At 42.2% G+C, this 18,419-nt stretch overlaps 1 pseudogene; it reads right to left on the bottom strand.

The window, feature by feature from the left end:
• Nucleotides 1-12,889: 12,889 nt before the first annotated feature.
• On the bottom strand, nt 12,890-12,990 carry LOC120934134 (annotated as a pseudogene).
• Between the last annotated feature and the right edge of the window lie 5,429 nt (nt 12,991-18,419).

The raw sequence follows: 18,419 nt of genomic DNA, 5'->3' as shown, positions 1-18,419 counted from the left end.
AGCGGGGTGGGAGGACTCAGAGGCGCGTAGAGAGCTGCTGCCGGCGCTGCTCTGCCAATAAGCAACTCTCCGGTGCTTCTTCGGGCTCGCCCGTGCTATCAAGGACCCAGAAAAAGAATCCACCGCTGCCGGATGAAGAGCATAGAGATTTTCGGTCATCTCTATGACCGTCGGAGGCCCCAGGCTCTTCATCTTCCAATCTTACCCACCCCAAATACATGGCTCTCAATAATCTCACTAAGAATAAAAACGTTATTATTAGATCTGCAGACAAGGGTGGTGGTATCGTAGTTCAAAACAAGTCTGACTATCTCCAAGAGTTCATCTGATTACTTTCAGACACAAACACATACATAAAATTGCCTTATGAGCCCCTTCCCAAATTCATCACAGAAGCACACAATATAATAGGGCCTCATCTGAGGGTATTATAGATAAAATGGAAACCTCTTTCCTCAAGCACAACTTCTGTCACAGGCCCTATTTCTATCATCTACCCAAAATCCATAAGGACCCCCTACATCCACCAGGCAGACCGATCGTAGTTGCTGATGGAGAGTATTACCAGCTATTTATTTATACATTGATTATTTTTTGCAGCCATCAGCCCAAAATCTTCTTCCTATGTTAACCCCTTCCCGACCGCCGCATGTACATATACGTCGGCAGAATGGCGCGTACAGGCACATTGGCGTACCTGTACGTCCCTGCCTAGACGTGGGTGGGGTGTCCCCTCGGGGAGCGATCCGGGACGACGGCGCGGCTATTTGTTTATAGCCGCTCCGTCGCGATCGCTCCCCGGAGCTGAAGAACGGGGAGAGCCATATGTAAACACGGCTTTCCCGTGCTTCACTATGGCGCTGCATCGATCGAGTGATCCCTTTTATAGGGAGACTCGATCGATGACGTCATTCCTACAGCCACACCCCCCTACAGTTGTAAACACACACTAAGGGAACACTAACTCCTACAGCGCCCCCCTGTGGTTAACTCCCAAACTGCAACTGTCATTTTCACAGTAAACAATGCAATTTAAATGCATTTTTTGCTGTGAAAATGACAATGGTCCCAAAAATGTGTCAAAATTGTCCGAAGTGTCCGCCATAATGTCGCAATCACGAAAAAAATCGCTGATCGCCGCCATTAGTAGTAAAAAAAATTTTTTTTATAAAAATGCAATAAAACTATCCCCTATTTTGTAAACGCTTATTGCGATTTTTTTTACCAAAAATAGGTATAAGAATACGTATCGGCCTAAACTGAGGGGAAAAAAAAAATGTATATATGTTTTTGGGGGATATTTATTATAGCAAAAAGTAAAAAATATTGCATTTTTTTCAAATTGTCGCTCTATTTTTTTTATAGCGCAAAAAATAAAAACCGCAGAGGTGATCAAATACCACCAAAAGAAAGCTCTATTTGTGGGGAAAAAAGGACGCCAATTTTGTTTGGGAGCCACGTCGCACGACCGCGCAATTGTCTGTTAAAGCGACGCAGTCCCGAACTGTAAAAACACCTTGGGTCTTTAGGCAGCATTATGGTCCGGGGCTTAAGTGGTTAAAGACAGCATACACTTGTTAAAGGTGCTCAAGGATTATTCCTGGGAACAATTGTACTTGTGGTTTTCTCTTGATGTAGCTTCATTATACACATTCATGGCCTGAAAGCCATTCAACATTTTCTTAATGATGATCCACTGCTGAACCTGCGCCATGCCCAATTTATCTTAGAAGCTACTAACAATTGTCTGACCCATAATTACTTTGAGTTTAATGGCAAATTCATCATACAGACCCATGGCACAAAAAGATTTCTGTTCTAGGGGTAAATGTCACACCATATCTGACTTTCATACATACTCAACTGAATTTGTTGTCCATTGCATGTCATGTCCTTGTGGCTTACAGTACATAGGCCTGCAAAATTCGCACACTTTGCAAAAGGTTTGGTGAGCACAGGCATTTAGTTGACGTTGGTTCGGGCCAGCATAATGTTCCCAAAGGACCCTTATAGTCGCTATTCATTTCCTGACAGCCTGTAATGGTAAGTACATTAAGCACCCCTATGTTCCCTTTAGTATTGTGCTATGTTTTACCCATTTATGTATATATGCATTCTTATGTGTATATTCATCTTGACGTGTCACTGTTTTAGTTTAGTATAACATATGCCATGATTAGTTATTTTTATTTATTGTAGCCCAAACTTGTGGAGAATTAGTGTGGTTTTGAACCTTTACCATGGACGGGCTTGTCCGGATGTGAGCTGAGGAGGACGCGCTGGTGAAGATCTCTGTTAATCCTCCAACAATCTGTTCCCACAGCATTGCCTGGTGAGCCTAGAATGTTGCCCTGCGTGTCCCCGGACATTCCCTGCCTCAGCCCCAATCTAAATTTTAGAGCCTGGCTGGCTAATTGTGTCACTATACAGGATGCGGTCGGCTCCACACATTCACTGCCCGCCGCCATCTGGAGGCCTATGGAGCCTCCTGCATCCTCCATGCCCCTGTGCCATGATCCGCCGGGAGAGCGAACGCACCATACTCCCACACCTGTGGAACCATTACCATTGCGCTTATACAGTAGCTACGTATGTTAGCTACTTACACAGTAGCTAACATACGTGAGTACACCCCTCACATGTTTGTAAATATTTAACAAAAAACATATATTTAAATATTTGACACTTTGCTACAATGTAAAGTAGTGAGTGTACAGCTTGTGTAACAATGTAAATTAGCTGTCCCCTCAAAATAACTCAACACACAGCCATTAATGTCAAAACCGCTGGCAACAAAAGTGAGTATGAGCTGGTGAATGTTGGAGACCTTGCGCTCCTCCACCTTCCGTTTGAGGATGCCCCACATTATCATATGCTCAATAGGATTAGGGTCTGGAGACATGCTTGGCCAGTCCATCACCTTTACCCTTTACCAGCTTTTTTAGTAAGGCAGTGGTCGTCTAAATGTGTGTTTAGGGTTGTTATGTTGGAATTATGCCCTGCAGCCCAGTCTCTGAAGGGAGGAGATCATGCTCGGCTTCAGTATATCACAGTACATGTTAGCAGTCATAGCCCCAGACCATGACACTCGCACCACCATGCTTGACTGTAGGCAAGACACATTTGTCTTTTTACTTCTCACCTGGTTGCCACAACACATGCTTGAAATGCTTGACACCATCAAGTTTTTTTGATGGTGTCCAAATAAGTTGAACCAAATAAGTTTATCTTGGTCTCATCAGACCACAAGACATGGTTGCAGTAATCCATGTCCCTAGTCTGCTTGTCTTCATCAAACTGTTTGCAGGCTTACAGTACTTGTGCATCATCTTTAGAAAATGCTTCCTTCTGGGACGACAGCCATGCAGATCAGATTGATGCAGTGTACGGCGTATGGTCTGAGCACTGACAGGCTCACCCCCACCCATTCAACCTCTGCAGCAATGCTGGCAGCACTCATATGTCTATTTCTCAAATACAACCTCTGGATATGTAGCTGAGCATGTGCACTCTTTGGTCCACCATAGCGAGGCCTGTTCTGAGTGAAACCTGTCCTGTTAAACTGCTGTATGGTCTTGGCCACCGTGCTGCAGTTCAGTTTAGGGTCTTGGCAATCTTCTTATATCCTAGAACATCTTTATGTAGAGCAACAATTCTTTTTTTCAGATCTTCAGAGAGTTCTTTGCCATGAGGTGCCATGCTGAACTTCCAGTGAACAGAGTGAGAGCGATAACAGCAATTTTAACACACATGCTCCCCATTCACACCTGAGACTTTGTAACACTAATGAGTCACATGGCACTGGGGAGGGAAAAGTACTAATTGGGCTCAATTTGGACATTTTCAATTAGGGGTGTACTCACTTTTGTTGCCAGAGGTTTAGACATTAATGGCTGTGTGAGTTATTTTGAGGGGACAGCAAATTTACACTGTTTTAGGTCCCTTCACACGTTCAGACCGTTCAGGTCCGCCTGTCAGTTTTGTCGGCGGACCTGAATGGTTGCTTCATGCAGTCCTATGGAGCGTCGGATGTCAGCGGAGACATATCCTCTGACATCCGACCCGATCCGATTCGATCCGCCAAAATCAGACGGATGGTGATACGTCCCCATCCGTCCATTGCAGATTGGATCGGGTGAGATCTGATGAAAATGAACATGCTGTCCGTTTTCATCAGATCTCTCCATAGGAGACAGCGGCGCTGCACAAGCTCCTCCCCGCTCAGTGAGCAGAGAGGGACTTGTCATCCACCGGCTCAGTGAAGAGATCTCCTGCTGAGCCGGCAGGAGCTGGCGGACTCCGTAGCAACGGAGTCCGCCTCGTGTGGAAGAAGCCTTACAAGCTGTACACTCACTACCTACATTGTACTTGACATTAATCCAGTGACAAGATAGCAGGAAGGGCGAGGCTGAACCAAACAGTGTGTGTAAGTGGTTACAGCTCGGGATTGAGCCCACATGTGTGCCACAATGGAAAGCAGCTTCTTATGGTGGCACACAGAGAAGAGGAGGAGCCAGAAATGCTGGCAAGGGACCCCAGAAGAGGAGGACCCAAGCTGATCTGTGCAAAATCATTGCACAGATACAATCACATTAAACTAGTAAAAAAGAAGACTAGTGTTTTTTTTTTAAAAACTGTTAATATATAGCTCCTTTAGCCTGGTGACCTAAATTGGCTAGGGTGGACAATGCCAGTAGAGGGGGTCGACTGATCATGTTGCATTGTGATTGGCTGCACAGTGCTGATGACATCAGCAGCCATCCTATCAATTCCTGATCATCAGTGGTTGACCACGAGCTGTCTGTCTGTGTCAGCTAGAAAACAGGTGTCAGGAAAATTCTGACGAAGGACCATTTGGCCCATTAACACTGGCACCAAATGGCATATATAAGGATGACAATTGCACTAAGGCCTTTGCTGTCTGATCTGCAGTATTCCCCTGTATCCTGTATTCTGTGCCTATCCTTGATCTTGTTGACCTGGCTTTTCCTGAGTATCCTGATTATCTCCAAACCTGACCCTGGCTCGTCTTGACTCTGATTCTGCTTGATCTCCTGATGTAAACCTCTGCCTGAACTTTGACTATTCTCTGTCTAACGTTTTGCTGTATTTGCCTTTCTGTGTATGACCCTGGCTTGTCTGACTCTGCACCAGTCTCCTCGCCCCTGCACCCGCAGCACCTGGCACCCGTGTCATCTCTGCATCCGCAGAACACCTGCATCCGCAGGACATGGCATCTGCATTACCTCTGCATCCGAGTGAACCCGCACCTGCTGCATCTACTACTACCTGCTTCTCCTATACACCTACCAACGGAGAACAATGCAAGCACTCCTACCTCACCGCGCTCTTGCGGCCGCTGTTGCAACCTCAGTGGTCCTTGAACCGGAGATGTATGAGTGGCCTTCCTCTGCTCTTCAGGCTCTGTCTGAAGGTACGTGATAACAGGTCTCGGTGCACCTATGGTGCACACCCCAGAACAAGAGAACAATGCATAAATATGGCAGCTATGTATTAAAACGCACCTATCTTTTCATAACACATATACCTATTGTTGTAAAGGGGTTAATCAATCATTTTTTAACTCTTTATGGTTGGCATAACTGGGGGCATGGCATGAGTATGCTTTTTGCTAATCGGCATCTTCTTCTTACAATTCAGAAAGCTGGGAGGTATGCTGGCCATAATATGAACTTAAAGTGATGCTAAACACATACTGGTGAATTTACATTATCAGTTCTCTTTCTGTACATGGCTAATAGCAATGTAATAATTTTATTAAAAAACCCATCTAAGTACCTTCTTTCCTAATCAATATACAGCTGTCACAGGACCCAGCTCTTTCCCAGCCTGTCTGCAGGGAAACTTAAGCAGGAGGAGCTTCTAGTCCTCTGCTGCTGGTCACATGTGGGTCATAGAATAAAAATAAATAATAAATCTATAAATAAAACATTTAACATTTTCATACAAATTAATATTTGAAATTAAATCTTTATTTATTTTTTGGCAATAACATGCCAGTCACAGGCTGTGTCACGCTCCTACAGTTTGTGTCTTATGCCTTGTACACACAATCAGAATTTCAGATGGAAAAAGTCCAACGGAATTTTTTCATCGAATATTCCGACCATGTGTATGCCCCATCGGAAATTCCGATTGAGTTAGAAAGAGAACATGTTCTCTTTTTTTTCTGATGGAAAAAAATTCTATCGGAAATTCTGTTCATCTGTATGGCACTCTGAGGTAGTGTTGTACGTCACCGTGTTTTTGACGCTCGGAATTTGGTGTGACAGTGTGTATGTAAGACAGCTTGAACGGAATTCCGTCGAAAAAAAACTGTCAGGGTTTATTCAAACGGAAACTCAGATCGTGTGTACAGGGCATAAGAATATCAATGGAAGAGAAGGGAGGAAGTGGGCTGTCATTTACCACTATATATACGCCCACATTGTGACTCTATAGTCACATGGCCTGCTCAAATGTGATCAGGAAAGGAAATGCTTAAGTTAAAAAATGCACTGAAAACTGAGCATGTGCACTAGCTGCCAACACTGCTTTGTAAAATCCCCAACTGCAGTGAGGACAACTCCTTGTTTTCATACTAACCTTTTCTGTAGTTTAATAATTTACCAAAAAATTCCAGTATTAGACACTACTGTTCAAGACTGCCTGCCATATTAAACATGAATATGCTACCAAGTATACTATGGAGGAACAGCCTGAGGTGCAGGCAAAGTGTTAGGTCTTTGCAGAGAGACCTCTGCTTCCATCTCTGCAACATGCTAGCAGTGGACAGTTTTTTTTTTACCATGCTTGCTTTCCATAGAAAACAAATTGTATGATATTCCACACCTTTTCATTTGATGCAGATGGAATGTATTTTGCTGATTTAAAATAAAAGGTTCCTCTAGACTGTAAAAAATTGCCTTGTGTTCCCAATTTAAAGTTTGTACAGTGATAACAGAACTGGTTTGGATCCCAAAATGTCAATCTCACGGAGCTAGAAAAAAGAAACATTTCTTAAGAAGAATATGAATTCCCAATTGTGTACCCAATTGGGGTGTTTTATTAGTACAGTATGTCATTTACATACCGTACAACCAGGGCTTTTTTTCAGGGGGAACTCAGTTCCACCACCTCTGGCTCAGACCCTTTGGTGCCTGCTCACCACAATCACTTGTAAACACAGAAGTCTGGTTTTTGTGTTTACAAGTGACAGCTCTGCACTCTGTGTGTAACCACCTGAACTCTGCATTCTGTATGTAATGCAATCCTGGTATTTAATGCCCCTTTAAGACCCTTCTACTGTTTGTGAAATCTGAACGGGGTCGTGGTTGAGTTCCTGCACCTATTTTCTGAGAAAAAAAGCTCTGCGAACAACACAAAGCTTATGTTGGTGGTGTATGTCTGTGCTATATATATTTCATAAGCTATTAAGATAACGTACTGATAGACCAATATTTACACATTCATAGTATAAAAAAGCGTGATTATTGAGCAACACTTCAAATGGGAGACCTACAGTATGTGTTAATTAAATGAGAATGCTGCTAGTTACTGAGTGCAAATATAGCTACATGGTGATTAGGATTGGAAAATAGCACTACGGTTAGCTGTATGGTTGACTCATTCTATAAGGGGAAATGTCAATAGTTTGACAGATCTAGCTGTGTAAAATCTAGATCTAGCTAGATCAATTTAAAAAGAAGTTGGTATGCTTTGAAAAATGTATATAAAACAGAATGCAATGATTTGCAAGTCTCAAACCTATATTTTATTCACAATAGAAAATAAATGTTTCAACTGAGAAAATGTACCACTTCAAGAAAAAAATAAGGGAATTTTGAAATTTATGGCAGCAACACATTAACAATAAAGTTGGGAAAGGGCAACAAAAAGCTTACATATTAAGTGGCACTAACAGGGAAAAACTGTAAGAACATTTTGCAACTAATTATGTTTCTTGGCAACAGGTCAGTAACATGCTCTATATAAATATCAGCGCACTGGAGATACAAATATTCTCCTCAGCAGCTGGAAACACCATGCCCCCCTGAGATAAAATGTCAGAAACCATCGCTATATAAACAGTCCCAATTTATATTCAAAGTCCAGAAGATGTTGCTTTATAATTCTCACCAGTTATAAAAACCCTTCACACATATGGGTCGAATAAGGCTTGTTGATGTAATAAACCTTGATGTGCATCATGTCTTTATTTCATATACTTTGTCTCTTCCTCAAACCACCACATCATAGGAAAGCAATAAAAAAACAAACAAAATATAAAATATTGTACTTTGCTCTGACTGAAATGCTACAAACCAAATTATATTGTGCTCACATTTAATTGAATACCTTGTGCCACAATCCATGCTCCTCCATGTAAAATGCTTTCCCTTTGTTCATCTACTCTTATCCAATAAAAATGTAGTCTTGCATATATCTTATTCTCTCCACCAACTTCTTTCCACCAATGTACTAGCTCATCACCACTAATGTAACCAATACATTTCTATAATAGTGTAATATGTCTTTGAAACAATATTCATATTCCATATGTTCACATTTTGATATACATTAAAGTACAAAACATAGTCATCCAAATCCTCAGCGATAACCATCCACCACGTCTGCACCAACAACCCTGTGCACCTTGCCGGACTCCCAAGCCCACTGGTCTGAAGGGCTCTATATGCACATTTTATTTAATCCAATCTCCTCTCTTCATTCCCATCCAATATCCTCCACAAATATCTAAGGTGGTAACCATGTAAACATTTTTTAAAAGAAGGACTATAGTGTAGTAATTTAAGTGATACAACATTAAATTCCTCCTATATATGCGGGTAAAGCCATAAAACCATGTATAGACCAATTCCAAGATGGCTGCCCTGGCACTTCTGGTTCCGGCATGTGTCTGATCCTTTAAAAAAAAAAAAAACAACGAAAAGTATCAATAAGTGATCAAGGTTTTAGATGGGTGGCCCTTATGGCTAATTCTAATGGTGAGCAGTGATATCCTATGTACCGTATATACTCGAGTATAAGCCGACCCGAGTATAAGCTGAGGTACCTAATTTTACCCCAAAAAACTGGGAAAACGTATTGACTCGAGTATAAGCATAGGGTGAGAATGCAGCAGCTACTGTAAGTGCCCAACCTCTCTGTGCCCATTGCAACCTCACTGTGCCCATTGCAACCAATTTGTTTGTAGGTGTGTCACACCCTAGCATAAAATAGTGAAAAAATGGGTGTGGTTTACACATGTGGTGGAAGTGGCTTAAATGGGCGTGGCTCAAAGGGTGTGTGGTTAGAGTCTGAGATTAATGAGGGATGTAGGGAGAAAGAAAGAGAGAAAAAAAGAGGGAGGGAAGGAGAGAGAAGGAAGGATGGAGGGACAGCAGGCCCAGATCCTACACCACAATAGAAATATGTGTATTCCAGAGTTTAACAATCAGCAGATAAAGATACTCCAAACACTTGGTGTTAGCGCTTCAATCATCCCGGCACCATGGTTGTTATGGTGTCAGGATGATTGGAGCGCATTATTTCTATTATTACATTGTAATATAGAATAAAATTATTCAACTAACCATATTGCAGAATCAGTGTTAGCCCTGAGTGTGTCAACAGCGGAGTCCGCCCTTACATCAGGTGCCCCCAGCGGAGTCCCTCCTTACATCAGGCATACCCAGTGGAGTCCCTCCTTACTTCAGGCGTACCCAGCTGAGCCCCCCCTTACATCAAGTGTACCCTGCTGAGTCCCTCCTTACATCAAGCGTACCCAGCGGAGTCCCTCCATACATCAAGCGTACCCAGCGGAGTCCCTCCATACATCAGGCAATCCCAGTAGAGTCCCCCCTTAAACTAGGCATACCCAGCGGAGTCCCTCCTTACATCAAGCGTACCCAGCGGAGTCTCTCCTTACATCAGGCATTCTCAGCGGAGTCCCTCCATACATCAGGCGTACCCAGCGAAGTCCCTCCATACATCAGGCGTACCCAGCAGAGTCCGTCCTTACATCAGGCGTACCCAGCGTAGTCCCCCTTACATCAGGCATACCCAGCGGAGTCCCCCCTTACATCAGGCATACCCAGCGGAGTCCCTCCTTACATCAGGCATACCCAGCGGAGTCCCTCCTTACATCATGTGTGTCCCCCATTGGAGCCCCCCTTAGTCAGGTGTCCCCCCCATTGGAGCCCCCCTTAGTCAGGTGTCCCCCCATTGGAGCCCCCCTTAGTCAGGTGTCCCCCTATTGGAGCTGTCCTTGCATCGGTAGCGGTGTCTCCTGTCTTGGCCGCAATGTGTCTCCTGTCTTGGCCACATACTGTTTCCCGTTCCCTGAGAGGGAACAAAGTAGAGGCGGAGGCGGCCACGTGGCTGCGCTAGAAATTTAGCTGCGGCACCGCCCACACCCACCCCTTTCCATAACAGACGGATCTGCAGTGGGGCATGACGGGGGGCGGTCGGCGCCGCAGCTTAATTTCTATTGCAGCCAAAACACGGATGGCTAGTACATTAGAAAATAAAGCTGCTGCGGCGCCGCCCACCCCTTTCCCTTTCCATAACAGACGGACCTGCAGTTGGGCGGGGCGGGGGGTGGGCGGAGCAGCTTTATTTTCTATTGTACTAGTCATCCGTGTTTTGGTCTTCTTAAAAATGGCAGCCGTCGGAGACATTGGCCTGGATTCACAGAGAACGGGCGCACATTACGCCGCCGTAGCGTATCTCAATGTACGCTATGCCGACGCAGCGCAGAAAGGCAAGCATGGAATTCAAGAAGCCAGTGCTCCCAAAGCTGCGTCGGCGTGGCGTAGATTTCGAAGGCGCAGGCCGGCGTAGGGGGGAGTAGGCTTGCCCCATGCAAAGCCATGCAATTGAGGCGTGACCCAATGCAAAGGATGGTTGGAGAGCCAAACAAGTACGTTGAACGAACTGCGCATGCATCGTGTCGTGGACGCATCCCCGTGCGCATGCTCATAACCACGTCGGAACAACTACCTAAGATACGCCGGATCACTGCCTACGCCATGAACGTAATCTACGCCCATCCAGACATACGTCCAACCTAAACTACGTAAAAACCGCCTGCTTGTGTTCCCTGATGCAGACCTCTACATGTCTGCTGCTGAGTTACACCTCCTTTATGGGGCTTAACTTTATGCCGGCCGTACAACTTACGCGCACCTCTCGTAGCCTGCGTCGGGCAGGCGCAGGTTCGTGAATCGCCGTATTTTCCTCATTTGCATATTTGAATGGCTAATCAATGTCAGCGCCACCATGCGGCCAGCGTAAATGTGCGCCCACCCTACGCCGGCGTAGGCAAGTTACGTCGGTGGGATTAAGCCTGTTTTTAGGCGTATCTTAGTTTGTGGGTACGGCGCACAGATACGACGGCGCATATTTGCACTTACGCGGCATATCTGGAGATACGTCGGCGCAAGTGCTTTGTGAATCCGGGCCATTGTCTCTGCTGGCCGTGGCCCTTAAGCGGCGGCGGCCCGCGGCGGCAAAAAATCTGGAAAAACTGGATTTCCTGGGACATTTTCCGTGACAAAATAAATCTGGGAAAATGGTGTAAATCCCGGGAATGTCCCGGAAAATCCAGAACAGTTGGCAACTATGAGATTGCAGGCTGCAGGGAGAGCACAGGCTTCAGTAGGTGCTTCTGTTGAACTAGCATGGCTGTGTACATCTCATTGGCATGCAGCGGATCAAGGAGGGTTCAGTGCAGGCAGCCACCAAGAGAGCTGTCACCTATACAGATACAGAAGCCATGCGTCTGTGTTTATAAATGACAGTAGACTACAGGGCCAGCACCGGAGGTACTTCTGACTGGAAAAAAGCCCAGGTACTGGCACACAGAGCAATATGGGCGATTAGGTTCTGCCCAGGCACAGCTGCCACACCCCGTGCGCACGCCTATGTAGCTGATGCAAGACAGAGACACTGAACAGACATGCTGTAGGAATGCTGCACCTTGCCTTCCTCTGAAGCAGGAAATCCAAGCTTTTAAAGAATACCAGCATGGACTCTCACCTTATAAAGGTAGTCCTGGGCAGCCAGACAACTTCCATTGTTGCGTCCAATATGGCGACCCTGAACTTTTTTTGCCCACTTCTTGTTTTAAATATTGACCGTATGTCATAGGCGACATCCAGCACAAAAAATACTTGGACTCCCTATGTTGAAACAGTCTATGCATCAAAAATGTATATTACTGGTATTGTGGATTGGCACCTGCCACTACACATATGCATATCAGGACTCTGGACTTCACTAGGATTTTTTTTTTTAGGTTTGTGAATAAGGACGTATTAAAGCCAATGGTGGTTGGAGGACTAGTGTTTTAAGAAGGAGGCATTCCTTATTAAATAACTTTAAGTTTATTTCTGCATATTCAAGCATTTGTGTTTCTGTTATAACACATTTTAACACATTTTGCATATGTGTTGCTAATTTTTCTAAAATGACCTGTTACCACAGGCTGAAACGTATGAAAAAATATAATATATGTGTTTTCATGCATTACCATTGACTTCTGTGAGCCTCAAAATACATGAAAGCAAGACTAGAAAATAGACCTGAGCTATTTTCAGAAACATGCTGCAGTGCAGTGCACAGATGAGAACAGCCTCTGTTTATAACATTGACTTTGATGACACATGCAGTTCAGCACGTTCCTTACAATGCAGTGCTGGCTTCCTCTATGCGGCTTTAGGTTTCTGTGCATGTGTCTGCAAGCCAATTCAACTAATAGAAGATACTGATGAATTTGTGTACATGGGCATGATACCACTGGAAGCAACATTTTCACCACTGCTCCAGCCAGCGCAAGGAGAGCAGCTCAAAACCATAAAAAGTATTTTGTCTTTTTATTTATTTTTTAAATATGGAACGCTTCACGAATTTGAAAATTATCCTTGCGCAGGGGGCATGCTAATTATGTTTGTATCATTCCAATTCCAAGTTGAAGCGAGGACTTTTTTTGTTTTGTTTTTCTTAACAAGTGCATTGGGCCCGTCTCTGTATTTTTTATATTTTATATTATGGGTTACCTTTTATCTACTATAACAGAGGTTATCAAAACAAATGGGTGCAATTGTTCTCCCAGTAATGCTTACATTGGGACAAAATAGTTCTGCAGCAGGCTTATATTATTATTAATGTTCTTTTGCATACATGTTCTAATTTGGTAATTTTTGTCTTATTGCATTTGATCTCCCGCACAATTTGGGATTTTAGTGTGAAAAAATTTATAAAAATGTATTATTGATTGTGGCTATATGTAGTAATGATAATATGTAGTAATAATGATATGGCAATATAGCGATAATAAAGTAATACATGATCTATTGTTCTAATAATCTAAAATAAATATTCACAGAGAATGATATTACATTTTATAATATAGACGTGTGCGATTCGGTTCGTAACAAATGGATTTTCGTACAAATTTGTTAGTATTCGTACATTTGGATCAATTCGAACATCCGAATAGATGAAAGAACCAAAATACGAAAATTACCAATAAGCAAAATAACGAAAATGTGAAAATACGAACTTAAGAATGGACAAACTTACGAAAATACGAAACACCGAAAAGAACGAAAGTGACATCTATAAGGAATGATTTGTATTCCGTATTTTCAATCCTTTGTTCTTAATTTCGTATGTTCGTATTTCATTCGTGTGTTTGTAATTTAATTTCTTTGTATGTTCATAATTTAGTTTGTTCGTGTTCTCGAATCATTATTTTGAATGGACAGTGTAAGAAAGTGTATCTTAATATGTATGTTCGTAATTTCGTACCTTCGTATGTTCGTATATATTCGTTTCTTTATCTGTTTGTAATTTCGTGTTCTCGAATCGTACTTTTGAATAGGCAGTGTAGTGAGTGATGTATCTTACTTAATATCTTAGCCAATCAGCTTATCTCTTTTGTGTCTGAGTCACAATGCATTCCTGAATCTTTTTATAGGAGGAGGAGACTTGAGGAGGTCTTGTGACTGAGGGAGTGGACTGGGAGTAAGTACAGGACTTATTAGAAATTAAGCAAGATACACCCTCTCAAAATGGCATACAGGGGCTGAGGCACGTGTTGAAAACGAAACTAAAATAAAAGATTGCGAATCATTACGAATGACCACAATGTATTTACGAAAGTACGAATGCATTCGAAGCACAGTAGGAGGCTATAGCCGCGTGTTGAAAATGAAACTAAAATACGAGATTGCGAATGACTGCAATGTATTTATGAAAGTACGAATCCTTTCGAAGCACGGTAGTAGACACAAATCAACGAAAACAAAACAAAGTTACGAATCAACGGAAAAGGCAATCTCACAAATGTAACAATTACTAAATTACGAGTAGTGTACCGAATAAACGAAAACTATTATCTAACAAAATTACGAATTTTGAATCAAAGAAAATAAATTAGACAGAATTACGAATCATTCAGTATCAACGAAAATAAAACTGTTATAAAAAATACGAATGAGTCTGAATATGAAAACTCGCGTCTTCCGAAATTATGAATCTTTAAGAATCTACGGAAACGAGACGAAGCGAAACAACATTTTTGGTTGTGCACATGTCTATTATAATAATTTGAAATAAATACATACCGTATTTATTCGAGTATAATGCGCAAAATTTTATACCAAAAAAAGAAATCAAAGTTTGGGTGCGCGTTATAAACGAGGACTGGGGTGGGGTGGCAGTGGCGGGACCGATACCGAGTATTAGCGGGAGTACTCGTACTCCCGCTAATACCGCCGATACTAGAATAGAATACTTAATAATAGAATAGAATTATACCACTTAACCAATAAATAAATGAAAAAGCTGCAATTATATCGGTGAACTAAACCAAGCAAAAATATGTGTAAATGATAATGCGCTAAAACAACTAATTAAGTGAGGTGTCAACACATCAAAATTACTGGAGGAGAAAGACAATATTATACAAAGAATAAAGTTCCAAATTTCATTTGTAAATCGTCCCTTGTTGCTATAATCCTGAAAGCAACTCAACTGCACCTTCCCAGACCACACACACACAGTGTGTGAGATATCACCAGCTTGATGATGTGATAATCAAACTTGTCAGGTCAGAATGTGCTTTCCACCAGGTATTCACGTGCTCAAATATGCAAAGAAAAGGGAGACAGAAAAGACCAATAGTGTGATACCGTAAATGAAACACTGGTGTCTCACAATACTCAGAATATCACTCACGAATCCTCGGTAATATTAAGGCTTCAGCATGTGTGCATGTGTACTGCTCAGCTTGTCAGGCTCCTCATCCGGCACCTCCGTGCATCCCGTCACTCAAGCTCCTCCCCCACGCGTATCGTCACAAGACACGTGACTTAATCATGGGTCAATGTGTGACTGAGGCTTGCTAAGGCTATAAATAGCCAATCACACACTCGTATCGGCGCGAACGGACCAATGGGGAGGCACCAATGACTACATCATTGCAGAAACACCACAACATCTCAGCAATTGCGGTTTATGAAAAAATATATATATTGACATATTTTAATATGATACAAATAAAAACAAATAACTTTAAAACGCTGTCTATACAAAACAATTGTGGTATATCTCAAATTCTGCTGCAGAAGGATCCGTGCAGCCCAGATTAAAGCTAATCACATGAGCATATACAGACAACATCCCGTGGTTTTCATATAGTATTACTACCACAGAAGCAAAAAATAATAATAATAAAATAAAGAAATATAAAAATTTAACAATTACACTTAATATATATAAATATGAAAATACATATATAATATATATATAAAAAGTACATTACACATAGATATAAAACAAGCTGCCGACCAAATACCCCAATCTACACTGAAGGATAAATAGCATCACGAGCATGAAATATAGATTCTAATAACTACAACAAATACTATATACAGGAGCACTGCACCACTAGCCAACAAGTGGACACATGCTCATAGTAAGATAGGACCTAATTATGAAGGTAGGACCTCATTATATATAAGAGATGTGTGTTAATATAAGTAAAAATAAAAATAAATATTATTAAAAAGTTAAAATCAGGGATTAAAAATCAGATATAAAACAGTTAAGATCAAAGTCAATATTTAAACCATTCGGAGAGAGAGATCTCATCTCATGAATCCATCTGGATTCTGCTTTACTAATCTCTCTCACCCTATGGCTTCCTCTCCAATGGGGGCTATATTTTTGTATGCCCCAAAATTTCAAACCCTTTGGGTTCCCTTGATGACATAACTCAAAATGACGGGAGACATTATGTTTAGGGTATGCATTTTGAATATTCTGTACATGCTCTCTTAGTCTTTTCCATAAGGGTCTTTTAGTGCGGCCTATGTATTGTAAAGAGCAGATTTACAAATGAAATTTGGAACTTTATTCTTTGTATAATATTGCGCAGAGCTCCCCGTCGGGGAAAAGGAGCGACACGCCCACTCCCCGCAAGGAAGAAGACCCGGAAGTGAGGCTGAAGACAAGTAAGTGTACACATTTAAAAAAAAATGACAACGCTACAAGCCTTTATTAAGGCTGGAGATAGGTTAGCGGAAAAGTTCATTTTGAGGGTGAACCTCCGCTTTAAACATTATTTTAAATGCTAAAAAATGCAATTTCATTTAATTATAGGCTATTGAAATAATGTTTGAATATACTCTTATTTTAGCCTATAGCACAAACATTTTTTTTAAGGTTGAAAGCATGTGGAAAGTTCCTTGGTATGGTATATGTATGTGTGTATTTCTATGCATTTTATGGCACCCTTGTGAATGTGATTTGGCTTCTGTAGCAGCAGTGAGATTAGTCTCCTCATTTGTATCTGCCTGCCTCATGCTTAACAAGCTACTGCTCTGCAATGTGCCGTGTTCTGCTCTAACAAGAAGCTTTAACCAGGTTTCATTATCATGCAGACATAATTACTGCAGCTCTGAACAGATGGCAGGAGTTTAATAACATTTTGTGTGTCCGCAGAGATAGCTTGGGCTTGTAAACTGAATATATCTGTCATTTCTGGTGGCAATCTCACTCATAACTGAAAAACGTTGACCACCGGAGACCATCTCATCTTAATGCTGTAGATGGGTACTATAGATGGCTCATGTTCAGCGACAATAAAATTCATTGAGGGCCACAAAGGCTGGCCTCAGACAGTCTGCGCAGCCAGCACTTGCAAAAGGAGAGATTTGCCCATTCTTGATGGAAACTCATCAAAACTTTACCTAACCTGACATTGTGTATGTACCTGAGTATCTAAACTCCAAATAAATGTAATATATTGGAGCAAACCAGTTCTTAGATGTGGTGGCTGCAATTGTTTATATTCAAGCCTTCTTTTCTTGAGACCTTGTTCACAAGGGCGTACTACACTGCAGGCCCACTGTGAGGGCCGTGTTTACCCATGCAGGCAGTCCCACCCATGTCAATTGGGATGCAGTGGCTGAGGGGCCTCTGCTCTCAATTTGACATCTGTGCAGGTGCAAGGCCCTGAATGCACACTGTCTGAGTTGGAGCTGTGCAACTATCAAATTGGTGTAGCCACTGCGTTCCAACTGACATGGATGGGACAATCTGCACTGGGATGCATGGAGCATGGCCCTTTGAATTTGCCGCCGTGCGCAAGCTCCGTGACCGTGCCCACGGGAACCGCTGACTCGATGTCCGCCAGTGTCCCGCGATTGTGTCAAGGAGCTGCAGAACGGGGAGATGTAAACAAGGCATCCCTGTGATCAGGAGCAGTGATCACTGTTGTGTCACTCGTAACCCAGCCCCCCCCCACAGTTAGAATCACTCCCTAGGACACACTTAAGCCCTTCTTCGCCCCCTAGTGGTTAACCCTCCTTCCCTGCCAGTGTCATTTACACAATAATCAGTGCATTTTTATAGCACTGATTGATGTATAAATGACAATGGTCCCAAAATAGCGTGAAAAGTGTCCGATGTGTCCGCCATAATGCCGCAGTCCCAATAAAAATTTCAGATCGCCTCCATTACTAGTAAAAAATAAAATTATTAATAAAAATGCCATAAAACTATCCCCTATTTTGTAGACGCAATAACTTTTGCGCAAACCAATCAATATACGCTTATTGTGATTTTTGTTTACCAAAAATATGTAGAAGAATACATATCGGCCTAAACTGAGAGAGAATTTTTTTTTTATATATTTTTGGGGGATATTTATCATAGCAAAAATGAAAAAAATATATTGTTTTTTTTCAAAATGGTCACACTTTTTTTTGTTTCTAGCGCAAAAAATAAAAACCGCAGAGGTGATCAAATACCACCAAAAGAAAGCCCTATTTGTGGGAAAAAAGGACGTCAATTTTGTTTGGGTGCAACGTCGCACGACGCGTGCAATTGTCAGTTAAAGCGACGCA

Source organism: Rana temporaria, chromosome 3 (assembly GCF_905171775.1).
Source record: "Rana temporaria chromosome 3, aRanTem1.1, whole genome shotgun sequence".
Lineage (NCBI taxonomy): Eukaryota > Metazoa > Chordata > Amphibia > Anura > Ranidae > Rana > Rana temporaria.
This window is presented reverse-complemented; position numbering and strand designations above follow the sequence as displayed.